This window comes from Oncorhynchus nerka, linkage group LG3, assembly GCF_034236695.1.
Source record: "Oncorhynchus nerka isolate Pitt River linkage group LG3, Oner_Uvic_2.0, whole genome shotgun sequence".
NCBI lineage: Eukaryota > Metazoa > Chordata > Actinopteri > Salmoniformes > Salmonidae > Oncorhynchus > Oncorhynchus nerka.
Genome location: NC_088398.1, coordinates 83,331,944 through 83,344,561, shown reverse-complemented (window position 1 = coordinate 83,344,561; position 12,618 = coordinate 83,331,944). Strand labels below are relative to the sequence as shown.

The 12,618-nt window shown below is 52.6% G+C and overlaps 1 protein-coding gene across 3 annotated transcripts in view; it reads left to right on the top strand.

The window, feature by feature from the left end:
• LOC115124221 (integrin alpha-V-like) overlaps positions 1-12,618 on the top strand; it is a 101,464-nt gene that overhangs the window by 69,484 nt on the left and 19,362 nt on the right. The window lies entirely within an intron of this gene.

The following is a 12,618-nucleotide window of genomic DNA, read 5'->3' as shown; positions in this document are numbered from 1 at the left end:
ACGGTACTGGCCTGGTGTCCTAGGTTAGATACGGTACTGGCCTGGTGTCCTAGGTTAGATACGGTACTGGCCTGGTGTCCTAGGTTAGATACGGTACTGGCCTGGTGTCCTAGGTACTGGCCTGGTGTCCTAGGTTAGATACGGTACTGGCCTGGTGTCCTAGGTTAGATACGGTACTGGCCTGGTGTCCTAGGTTAGATACGGTACTGGCCTGGTGTCCTAGGTTAGATACGGTACTGGCCTGGTGTCCTAGGTTAGATACTGGTACTGGCCTGGTGTCCTAGGTTAGATACGGTACTGGCCTGGCCTGGTGTCCTAGGTTAGATACGGTACTGGCCTGGTGTCCTAGGTTAGATACGGTACTGGCCTGGTGTCCTAGGTTAGATACGGTACTGGCCTGGTGTCCTAGGTTAGATACGGTACTGGCCTGGTGTCCTAGGTTAGATACGGTACTGGCCTGGTGTCCTGGCCTGGCCTGTGTCCTAGGTTAGATACGGTACTGGCCTGGTGTCCTAGGTTAGATACGGTACTGGCCTGGTGTCCTAGGTTAGATACGGTACTGGCCTGGTGTCCTAGGTTAGATACGGGCCTGGTGTCCTGGCCTGGCCTGGTGTCCTAGGTTAGATACGGTACTGGCCTGGTGTCCTAGGTTAGATACGGTACTGGCCTGGTGTCCTAGGTTAGATACGGTACTGGCCTGGTGTCCTAGGTTAGATACGGTACTGGCCTGGTGTCCTAGGTTAGATACGGTACTAGCCTGGTGTCCTAGGTTAGATACGGTACTGGCCTGGTGTGTCCTAGGTTAGATACGGTACTGGCCTGGTGTGTCCTAGGTTAGATACGGTACTGGCCTGGTGTCCTAGGTTAGATACGGTACTGGCCTGGTGTGTCCTAGGTTAGATACGGTACTGGCCTGTGTGTCCTAGGTTAGATACGGTACTGGCCTGGTGTCCTAGGTTAGATACGGTACTGGCCTGGTGTCCTAGGTTAGATACGGTACTGGCCTGGTGTCCTAGGTTAGATACGGTACTGGCCTGGTGTCCTAGGTTAGATACGGTACTGGCCTGGTGTCCTAGGTTAGATACGGTACTGGCCTGGTGTCCTAGGTTAGATACGGTACTGGCCTGGTGTCCTAGGTTAGATACGGTACTGGCCTGGTGTCCTAGGTTAGATACGGTACTGGCCTGGTGTGGCCTGGTGTGTAGGTTAGATACGGTACTGGCCTGGTGTGGCCTGGCCTGTGTCCTAGGTTAGATACGGTACTGGCCTGTGTGTCCTAGGTTAGATACGGTACTGGCCTGGTGTCCTAGGTTAGATACGGTACTGGCCTGTGTGTCCTAGGTTAGATACGGTACTGGCCTGGTGTCCTAGGTTAGATACGGTACTGGCCTGGTGTCCTAGGTTAGATACGGTACTGGCCTGGTGTCCTAGGTTAGATACGGTACTGGCCTGGTGTCCTAGGTTAGATACGGTACTGGCCTGGTGTCCTAGGTTAGATACGGTACTGGCCTGGTGTCCTAGGTTAGATACGGTACTGGCCTGGTGTCCTAGGTTAGATACGGTACTGGCCTGGTGTCCTAGGTTAGATACGGTACTGGCCTGGTGTCCTAGGTTAGATACGGTACTGGCCTGGTGTCCTAGGTTAGATACGGTACTGGCCTGGTGTCCTAGGTTAGATACGGTACTGGCCTGGTGTCCTAGGTTAGATACGGTACTGGCCTGGTGTCCTAGGTTAGATACGGTACTGGCCTGGTGTCCTAGGTTAGATACGGTACTGGCCTGGTGTCCTAGGTTAGATACGGTACTGGCCTGGTGTCCTAGGTTAGATACGGTACTGGCCTGGTGTGTCCTAGGTTAGATACGGTACTGGCCTGGTGTGTCCTAGGTTAGATACGGTACTGGCCTGGTGTGTCCTAGGTTAGATACGGTACTGGCCTGGTGTCCTAGGTTAGATACGGTACTGGCCTGGTGTCCTAGGTTAGATACGGTACTAGGTTAGATACGGTACTGGCCTGGTGTCCTAGGTTAGATACGGTTACTGGCCTGGTGTCCTAGGTTAGATACGGTACTGGCCTGGTGTCCTAGGTTAGATACGGTACTGGCCTGGTGTCCTAGGTTAGATACGGTACTGGCCTGGTGTCCTAGGTTAGATACGGTACTGGCCTGGTGTCCTAGGTTAGATACGGTACTGGCCTGTGTGTCCTAGGTTAGATACGGTACTGGCCTGGTGTCCTAGGTTAGATACGGTACTGGCCTGGTGTCCTAGGTTAGATACGGTACTGGCCTGGTGTGTCCTAGGTTAGATACGGTACTGGCCTGGTGTCCTAGGTTAGATACGGTACTGGCCTGGTGTCCTAGGTTAGATACGGTACTGGCCTGGTGTCCCTAGGTTAGATACGGTACTGGCCTGGTGTCCTAGGTTAGATACGGTACTGGCCTGGTGTGTCCTAGGTTAGATACGGTACTGGCCTGGTGTCCTAGGTTAGATACTGGCCTGGTGTACTAGCCTGGTGTCCTAGGTTAGATACGGTACTGGCCTGGTGTCCTAGGTTAGATACGGTACTGGCCTGGTGTCCTAGGTTAGATACGGTACTGGCCTGGTGTGTCCTAGGTTAGATACGGTACTGGCCTGGTGTCCTAGGTTAGATACGGTACTGGCCTGGTGTCCTAGGTTAGATACGGTACTGGCCTGGTGTCCTAGGTTAGATACTGGCCTGGTGTCCTAGGGTACTAGCCTGGTGTCCTAGGTTAGATACGGTACTGGCCTGGTGTCCTAGGTTAGATACGGTACTGGCCTGGTGTCCTAGGTTAGATACGGTACTGGCCTGGTGTGTCCTAGGTTAGATACGGTACTGGCCTGGTGTCCTAGGTTAGATACGGTACTGGCCTGGTGTCCTAGGTTAGATACGGTACTGGCCTGGTGTCCTAGGTTAGATACGGTACTGGCCTGGTGTGTCCTAGGTTAGATACGGTACTGGCCTGGTGTCCTAGGTTAGATACGGTACTGGCCTGGTGTCCTAGGTTAGATACGGTACTGGCCTGGTGTCCTAGGTTAGATACGGTACTGGCCTGGTGTCTAGGTTAGATACGGTACTGGCCTGGTGTCCTAGGTTAGATACGGTACTGGCCTGGTGTCTTAGGTTAGATACGGTACTGGCCTGGTGTCTTAGGTTAGATACGGTACTGGCCTGGTGTCCCTAGGTTAGATACTGGCCGGTACTGGCCTGGTGTCCTAGGTTAGATACGGTACTGGCCTGGTGTCCTAGGTTAGATACGGTACTGGCCTGGTGTCCTAGGTTAGATACGGTACTGGCCTGGTGTCCTAGGTTAGATACGGTACTGGCCTGGTGTGTCCTAGGTTAGATACGGTACTGGCCTGGTGTGTCCTAGGTTAGATACGGTACTGGCCTGGTGTCCTAGGTTAGATACGGTACTGGCCTGGTGTCCTAGGTTAGATACGGTACTGGCCTGGTGTGTCTTAGGTTAGATACGGTACTGGCCTGGTGTCCTAGGTTAGATACGGTACTGGCCTGGTGTCCTAGGTTAGATACTAGCCTGGGTACTGGCCTGGTGTCCTAGGTTAGATACGGTACTGGCCTGGTGTCCTAGGTTAGATACGGTACTGGCCTGGTGTCCTAGGTTAGATACGGTACTGGCCTGGTGTGTCCTAGGTTAGATACGGTACTGGCCTGGTGTCCTAGGTTAGATACGGTACTGGCCTGGTGTGTCCTAGGTTAGATACGGTACTGGCCTGGTGTCCTAGGTTAGATACGGTACTGGCCTGGTGTGTCCTAGGTTAGATACGGTACTGGCCTGGTGTCCTAGGTTAGATACGGTGGCCTGGTGGCCTGTACTGGCCTGTCCTAGGTTAGATACGGTACTGGCCTGGTGTCTTAGGTTAGATACGGTACTGGCCTGGTGTCTTAGGTTAGATACGGTACTGGCCTGGTGTCTTAGGTTAGATACGGTACTGGCCTGGTGTCCTAGGTTAGATACGGTACTGGCCTGGTGTCCTAGGTTAGATACGGTACTGGCCTGGTGTCCTAGGTTAGATACGGTACTGGCCTGGTGTCCTAGGTTAGATACGGTACTGGCCTGGTGTGTCCTAGGTTAGATACGGTACTGGCCTGGTGTCCTAGGTTAGATACGGTACTGGCCTGGTGTCCTAGGTTAGATACGGTACTGGCCTGGTGTCCTAGGTTAGATACGGTACTGGCCTGGTGTGTCTTAGGTTAGATACGGTACTGGCCTGGTGTCCTAGGTTAGATACGGTACTGGCCTGGTGTCCTAGGTTAGATACGGTACTGGCCTGGTGTCCGCGGTTAGATACGGTACTGGCCTGGTGTCCTAGGTTAGATACGGTACTGGCCTGGTGTCCTAGGTTAGATACGGTACTGGCCTGGTGTCCTAGGTTAGATACGGTACTGGCCTGGTGTCCTAGGTTAGATACGGTACTGGCCTGGTGTCCTAGGTTAGATACGGTACTGGCCTGGTGTGTCCTAGGTTAGATACGGTACTGGCCTGGTGTGTCCTAGGTTAGATACGGTACTGGCCTGGTGTGTCCTAGGTTAGATACGGTACTGGCCTGGTGTCCTAGGTTAGATACGGTACTGGCCTGGTGTGTCCTAGGTTAGATACGGTACTGGCCTGGTGTCCTAGGTTAGATACGGTACTGGCCTGGTGTCCTAGGTTAGATACGGTACTGGCCTGGTGTCCTAGGTTAGATACGGTACTGGCCTGGTGTCCTAGGTTAGATACGGTACTGGCCTGGTGTCCTAGGTTAGATACGGTACTGGCCTGGTGTCCTAGGTTAGATACGGTACTGGCCTGGTGTCCTAGGTTAGATACGGTACTGGCCTGGTGTGTCCTAGGTTAGATACGGTACTGGCCTGGTGTGTCCTAGGTTAGATACGGTACTGGCCTGGTGTCCTAGGTTAGATACGGTACTGGCCTGGTGTCCTAGGTTAGATACGGTACTGGCCTGGTGTCCTAGGTTAGATACGGTACTGGCCTGGTGTCCTAGGTTAGATACGGTACTGGCCTGGTGTCCTAGGTTAGATACGGTACTGGCCTGGTGTCCTAGGTTAGATACGGTACTGGTCTGGTGTCCTAGGTTAGATACGGTACTGGCCTGTGTGTCCTGGCCTGGGTTAGATACGGTACTGGCCTGTGTGTCCTAGGTTAGATACGGTACTGGCCTGTGTGTCCTAGGTTAGATACGGTACTGGCCTGTGTGTCCTAGGTTAGATACGGTACTGGCCTGGTGTCCTAGGTTAGATACGGTACTGGCCTGGTGTCCTAGGTTAGATACGGTACTGGCCTGGTGTCCTAGGTTAGATACGGTACTGGCCTGGTGTCCTAGGTTAGATACGGTACTGGCCTGGTGTCCTAGGTTAGATACGGTACTGGCCTGGTGTCCTAGGTTAGATACGGTACTGGCCTGGTGTCCTAGGTTAGATACGGTACTGGCCTGGTGTGTCCTAGGTTAGATACGGTACTGGCCTGGTGTGTCCTAGGTTAGATACGGTACTGGCCTGGTGTGTCCTAGGTTAGATACGGTACTGGCCTGGTGTCCTAGGTTAGATACGGTACTGGCCTGGTGTCCTAGGTTAGATACGGTACTGGCCTGGTGTCCTAGGTTAGATACGGTACTGGCCTGGTGTCCTAGGTTAGATACGGTACTGGCCTGGTGTCCGCGGTTAGATACGGTACTGGCCTGGTGTCCTAGGTTAGATACGGTACTGGCCTGTGTGTCCTAGGTTAGATACGGTACTGGCCTGGTGTCCCAGGTTAGATACGGTACTGGCCTGGTGTCCTAGGTTAGATACGGTACTGGCCTGGTGTCCTAGGTTAGATACGGTACTGGCCTGGTGTCCTAGGTTAGATACGGTACTGGCCGGTACTGGCCTGGTGTGTCCTAGGTTAGATACGGTACTGGCCTGGTGTCCTAGGTTAGATACGGTACTGGCCTGGTGTCCTAGGTTAGATACGGTACTGGCCTGGTGTCCTAGGTTAGATACGGTACTGGCCTGGTGTCCTAGGTTAGATACGGTACTGGCCTGGTGTCCTAGGTTAGATACGGTACTGGCCTGGTGTCCTAGGTTAGATACGGTACTGGCCTGGTGTCCTAGGTTAGATGTACTGGCCTGGTGTCCTAGGTTAGATACGGTACTGGCCTGGTGTCCTAGGTTAGATACGGTACTAGCCTGGTGTCCTAGGTTAGATACGGTACTGGCCTGGTGTCCTAGGTTAGATACGGTACTGGCCTGGTGTGTCCTAGGTTAGATACGGTACTGGCCTGGTGTCCTAGGTTAGATACGGTACTGGCCTGGTGTCCTAGGTTAGATACGGTACTGGCCTGGTGTGTCCTAGGTTAGATACGGTACTGGCCTGGTGTCCTAGGTTAGATACGGTACTGGCCTGGTGTCCTAGGTTAGATACGGTACTGGCCTGGTGTCCTAGGTTAGATACGGTACTGGCCTGGTGTCCTAGGTTAGATACGGTACTGGCCTGGTGTCCTAGGTTAGATACGGTACTGGCCTGGTGTCCTAGGTTAGATACGGTACTGGCCTGGTGTCCTAGGTTAGATACGGTACTGGCCTGGCCTGGTGTCCTAGGTTAGATACGGTACTGGCCTGGTGTGTCCTAGGTTAGATACGGTACTGGCCTGGTGTGTCCTAGGTTAGATACGGTACTGGCCTGGTGTCCTAGGTTAGATACGGTACTGGCCTGGTGTCCTAGGTTAGATACGGTACTGGCCTGGTGTCCTAGGTTAGATACGGTACTGGCCTGGTGTCCTAGGTTAGATACGGTACTGGCCTGGTGTCCTAGGTTAGATACGGTACTGGCCTGGTGTCCTAGGTTAGATACGGTACTGGCCTGGTGTGTCCTAGGTTAGATACGGTACTGGCCTGGTGCCTAGGTTAGATCGGTACTGGCCTGGTGTCCTAGGTTAGATACGGTACTGGCCTGGTGTCCTAGGTTAGATACGGTACTGGCCTGGTGTCCTAGGTTAGATACGGTACTGGCCTGGTGTCCTAGGTTAGATACGGTACTGGCCTGGTGTCCTAGGTTAGATACGGTACTAGGTTAGCCTGGTGTGTCCTAGGTTAGATACGGTACTGGCCTGTGCCTAGATACGGTACTGGCCTGGTGTCCTAGGTTAGATACGGTACTGGCCTGGTGGCCTGGTGTGGCCTCCTAGGTTAGATACGGTACTGGCCTGGTGTGTCCTAGGTTAGATACGGTACTGGCCTGGTGTCTAGGTTAGATACGGTACTGGCCTGGTGTCCTAGGTTAGATACGGTACTGGCCTGGTGTCTTAGGTTAGATACGGTACTGGCCTGGTGTCCTAGGTTAGATACGGTACTGGCCTGGTGTCCGGTACTGGCCTGGTGTCCTAGGTTAGATACGGTACTGGCCTGGTGTCCTAGGTTAGATACGGTACTGGCCTGGTGTCCTAGGTTAGATACGGTACTGGCCTGGTGTCCTAGGGCCTGGCCTGGTGTCCTAGGTTAGATACGGTACTGGCCTGGTGTGTCCTAGGTTAGATACGGTACTGGCCTGGTGTCCTAGGTTAGATACGGTACTGGCCTGGTGTCCTAGGTTAGATACGGTACTGGCCTGTGTAGGTGTCGGTACTGGCCTGGTTAGATACGGTACTGGCCTGGTGTCCTAGGTTAGATACGGTACTGGCCTGGTGTCCTAGGTTAGATACGGTACTGGCCTGGTGTCCTAGGTTAGATACGGTACTGGCCTGGTGTCCTAGGTTAGACTGGCCTGGTGTCCTAGGTTAGATACGGTACTGGCCTGGTGTCCTAGGTTAGATACGGTACTGGCCTGGTGTCCTAGGTTAGATACGGTACTGGCCTGGTGTCCTAGGTTAGATACGGTACTGGCCTGTGTCCTGGTTGTACGGTACTGGCCTGGTGTAGGTTAGATACGGTACTGGCCTGGTGTGTCCTAGGTTAGATACGGTACTGGCCTGGTGTGTCCTAGGTTAGATACGGTACTGGCCTGTGTGTCCTAGGTTAGATACGGTACTGGCCTGGTGTCCTAGGTTAGATACGGTACTGGCCTGTGCCTAGGTTAGTGTCCTAGGTTAGATACGGTACTGGCCTGGTGTCCTAGGTTAGATACGGTACTGGCCTGGTGTCCTAGGTTAGATACGGTACTGGCCTGGTGTCCTAGGTTAGATACGGTACTGGCCTGGTGTCCTAGGTTAGATACGGTACTGGCCTGGTGTCCTAGGTTAGATACGGTACTGGCCTGGTGTCCTAGGTTAGATACGGTACTGGCCTGGTGTGTCCTAGGTTAGTTACTGGCCTGGTGAGGTTAGATACGGTACTGGCCTGGGTGTCCTAGGTTAGATACGGTACTGGCCTGGTGTGTCCTAGGTTAGATACGGTACTGGCCTGGTGTCCTAGGTTAGATACGGTACTGGCCTGGTGTCCTAGGTTAGATACGGTACTGGCCTGGTGTCCTAGGTTAGATACGGTACTGGCCTGGCCTAGGTTAGATGGTACTGGCCTGGTGTAGGTTAGATACGGTACTGGCCTGGTGTCCTAGGTTAGATACGGTACTGGTCTGGTGTCCTAGGTTAGATACGGTACTGGTCTGGTGTCCTAGGTTAGATACGGTACTGGCCTGGTGTGTCCTAGGTTAGATACGGTACTGGCCTGGTGTGTCCTAGGTTAGATACGGTACTGGCCTGGTGTCCTAGGTTAGATACGGTACTGGCCTGGTGTCCTAGGTTAGATACGGTACTGGCCTGGTGTGTCCTAGGTTAGATACGGTACTGGCCTGGTGTCCTAGGTTAGATACGGTACTGGCCTGGTGTCCTAGGTTAGATACGGTACTGGCCTGGTGTCCTAGGTTAGATACGGTACTGGCCTGGTGTCCTAGGTTAGATACGGTACTGGCCTGGTGTCCTAGGTTAGATACGGTACTGGCCTGGTGTGTCCTAGGTTAGATACGGTACTGGCCTGGTGTCCTAGGTTAGATACGGTACTGGCCTGGTGTGTCCTAGGTTAGATACGGTACTGGCCTGGTGTCCTAGGTTAGATACGGTACTGGCCTGGTGTCCTAGGTTAGAGCCTGGTGTCCTACGGTACTGGCCTGGTGTCCTAGGTTAGATACGGTACTGGCCTGGTGTCCTAGGTTAGATACGGTACTGGCCTGGTGTCCTAGGTTAGATACGGTACTGGCCTGGTGTCCTAGGTTAGATACGGTACTGGCCTGGTGTCCTAGGTTAGATACGGTACTGGCCTGGTGTCCTAGGTTAGATACGGTACTGGCCTGGTGTCCTAGGTTAGATACGGTACTGGCCTGGTGTCCTAGGTTAGATACGGTACTGGCCTGGTGTCCTAGGTTAGATACGGTACTGGCCTGGTGTCCTAGGTTAGATACGGTACTGGCCTGGTGTGTCCTAGGTTAGATACGGTACTGGCCTGGTGTCCTAGGTTAGATACGGTACTGGCCTGGTGTCCTAGGTTAGATACGGTACTGGCCTGGTGTCCTAGGTTAGATACGGTACTGGCCTGGTGTCCTAGGTTAGATACGGTACTGGCCTGGTGTCCGGTAGGTTAGATACGGTACTGGCCTGGTGTCCTAGGTTAGATACGGTACTGGCCTGGTGTGTCCTAGGTTAGATACGGTACTGGCCTGGTGTCCTAGGTTAGATACGGTACTGGCCTGGTGTCCTAGGTTAGATACGGTACTGGCCTGGTGTCCTAGGTTAGATACGGTACTGGCCTGGTGTGTCCTAGGTTAGATACGGTACTGGCCTGGTGTCCTAGGTTAGATACGGTACTGGCCTGGTGTCCTAGGTTAGATACGGTACTGGCCTGGTGTGTCCTAGGTTAGATACGGTACTGGCCTGGTGTCCTAGGTTAGATACGGTACTGGCCTGGTGTCCTAGGTTAGATACGGTACTGGCCTGGTGTCCTAGGTTAGATACGGTACTGGCCTGGTGTCTTAGGTTAGATACGGTACTGGCCTGGTGTCCTAGGTTAGATACGGTACTGGCCTGGTGTCCTAGGTTAGATACGGTACTGGCCTGGTGTCCTAGGTTAGATACGGTACTGGCCTGGTGTCCTAGGTTAGATACGGTACTGGCCTGGTGTGTCCTAGGTTAGATACGGTACTGGCCTGGTGTGTCCTAGGTTAGATACGGTACTGGCCTGGTGTCCTAGGTTAGATACGGTACTGGCCTGGTGTCCTAGGTTAGATACGGTACTGGCCTGGTGTGTCTTAGGTTAGATACGGTACTGGCCTGGTGTCCTAGGTTAGATACGGTACTGGCCTGGTGTCCTAGGTTAGATACGGTACTGGCCTGGTGTCCTAGGTTAGATACGGTACTGGCCTGGTGTCCTAGGTTAGATACGGTACTGGCCTGTGTCCTAGGTTAGATACGGTACTGGCCTGGTTGTCCTACTGGCCTGGTGTCCTAGGTTAGATACGGTACTGGCCTGGTGTGTCCTAGGTTAGATACGGTACTGGCCTGGTGTCCTAGGTTAGATACGGTACTGGCCTGGTGTGTCCTAGGTTAGATACGGTACTGGCCTGGTGTGTCCTAGGTTAGATACGGTACTGGCCTAGTGGCCTGGTGTGCTGAACAGTGATGGAGGTTAGATACGGTACTGGCCTGGGTGTCCTAGGTTAGATACGGTACTGGCCTGGTGTCCTAGGTTAGATACGGTACTGGCCTGGTGTCCTAGGTTAGATACGGTACTGGCCTGGGTGTCCTAGGTTAGATACGGTACTGGCCTGGTGTCCTAGGTTAGATACGGTACTGGCCTGGTGTCCTGGAGGTTAGATACGGTACTGGCCTGGTGTCCTAGGTTAGATACGGTACTGGCCTGGTGTCCTAGGTTAGATACGGTACTGGCCTGGCCTGGTGTGTGGCCCTAGGTTAGATACGGTACTGGCCTGGTGTCCTAGGTTAGATACGGTACTGGCCTGGTGTCCTAGGTTAGATACGGTACTGGCCTGGTGTCCTAGGTTAGATACGGTACTGGCCTGGTGTGTCCTAGGTTAGATACGGTACTGGCCTGGTGTCCTAGGTTAGATACGGTACTGGCCTGGTGTCCTAGGTTAGATACGGTACTGGCCTGGTGTCCTAGGTTAGATACGGTACTGGCCTGGTGTCCTAGGTTAGATACGGTACTGGCCTGGTGTCCTAGGTTAGATACGGTACTGGCCTGGTGTCCTAGGTTAGATACGGTACTGGCCTGGTGTCCTAGGTTAGATACGGTACTGGCCTGGTGTCCTAGGTTAGATACGGTACTGGCCTGGTGTGTCCTAGGTTAGATACGGTACTGGCCTGGTGTGTCCTAGGTTAGATACGGTTTTGTTCAATTTGGTTCCTAATGTGTTAGTACCTCCATGTTTCATCTGTCCAATATGAAATGCAGTTTTCTGTTTGAAGACAGTTTGCCCTAATGAACACAAACCTTGTTGGAACATACTGTATGTTTGGTATGCGCTGTACAGGTTAGGGCTCCCGAGTTATGCAGCGATCTAAGGCACTGCTAGATGCGTCACTACAGAACCTGGTTCGATCCCGGGCTGTATCACAACCGGCCGTGATTGGGAGTCCCATAGGGCGGTGCACAATTGGCCCCAGCGTTGTCCGGGTTTGTAGGTCGTCATTGTAAATAAGAATTTGTTCTTAACTGACTTGCCGATAAAGTAAAAACTATACTCACCTGGTGGTCCTAGATCGTGGTAAATGACGACAACCGTATGAGTTGACAAGACTGGACTGGGACCACTCGGCTAGCTACATGGGACAAAACTAGGAAAGCTTACTATGATGGCTACTTTTTTTTTTTAAATGACAAAATGTCTGCTGAACTGTGATGATGAGAGGTATAGTAGAGTGTGCTGAACAGTGATGGAGGTATAGTAGAGTGTGCTGAACCGTAATGATGAGGTATAGTAGAGTGTGCTGAACCGTGATGAGAGGTATAGTAGAGTGTGCTGAACCGTAATGATGAGGTATAGTAGAGTGTGCTGAACCGTAATGATGAGAGGTATAGTAGAGTGTGCTGAACCGTGATGGAGGTATAGTAGAGTGTGCTGAACCTGTGATGAGAGGTATAGTAGAGGTATAGTGTGCTGAACCTGAATGATGTATAGTAGAGGTATAGTAGAGTGTGTGCTGAACCGTGATGGAGGTATAGTAGAGTGTGCTGAACCGTGATGATGAGGTATAGTAGAGAGTGTGTTGAACCGTGATGAGAGGTATAGTAGAGTGTGCTGAACCGTAATGATGAGAGGTATAGTAGAGTGTGCTGAACCGTGATGAGAGGTATAGTAGAGTGTGCTGAACCGTAATGATGAGGTATAGTAGAGTGTGCTGAACCGTAATGATGAGGTATAGTAGAGTGTGCTGAACCGTGATGAGGTATAGTAGAGTGTGCTGAACCGTAATGATGAGGTATAGTAGAGTGTGCTGAACCGTGATGAGAGGTATAGTAGAGTGTGCTGAACCGTGATGATGAGGTATAGTAGAGTGTGCTGATGAGGTATAGTAGAGTGTGCTGAACCGTAATGATGAGGTATAGTAGAGTGTGCTGAACCGTGATGGAGGTATAGTAGAGTGTGCTGAACCGT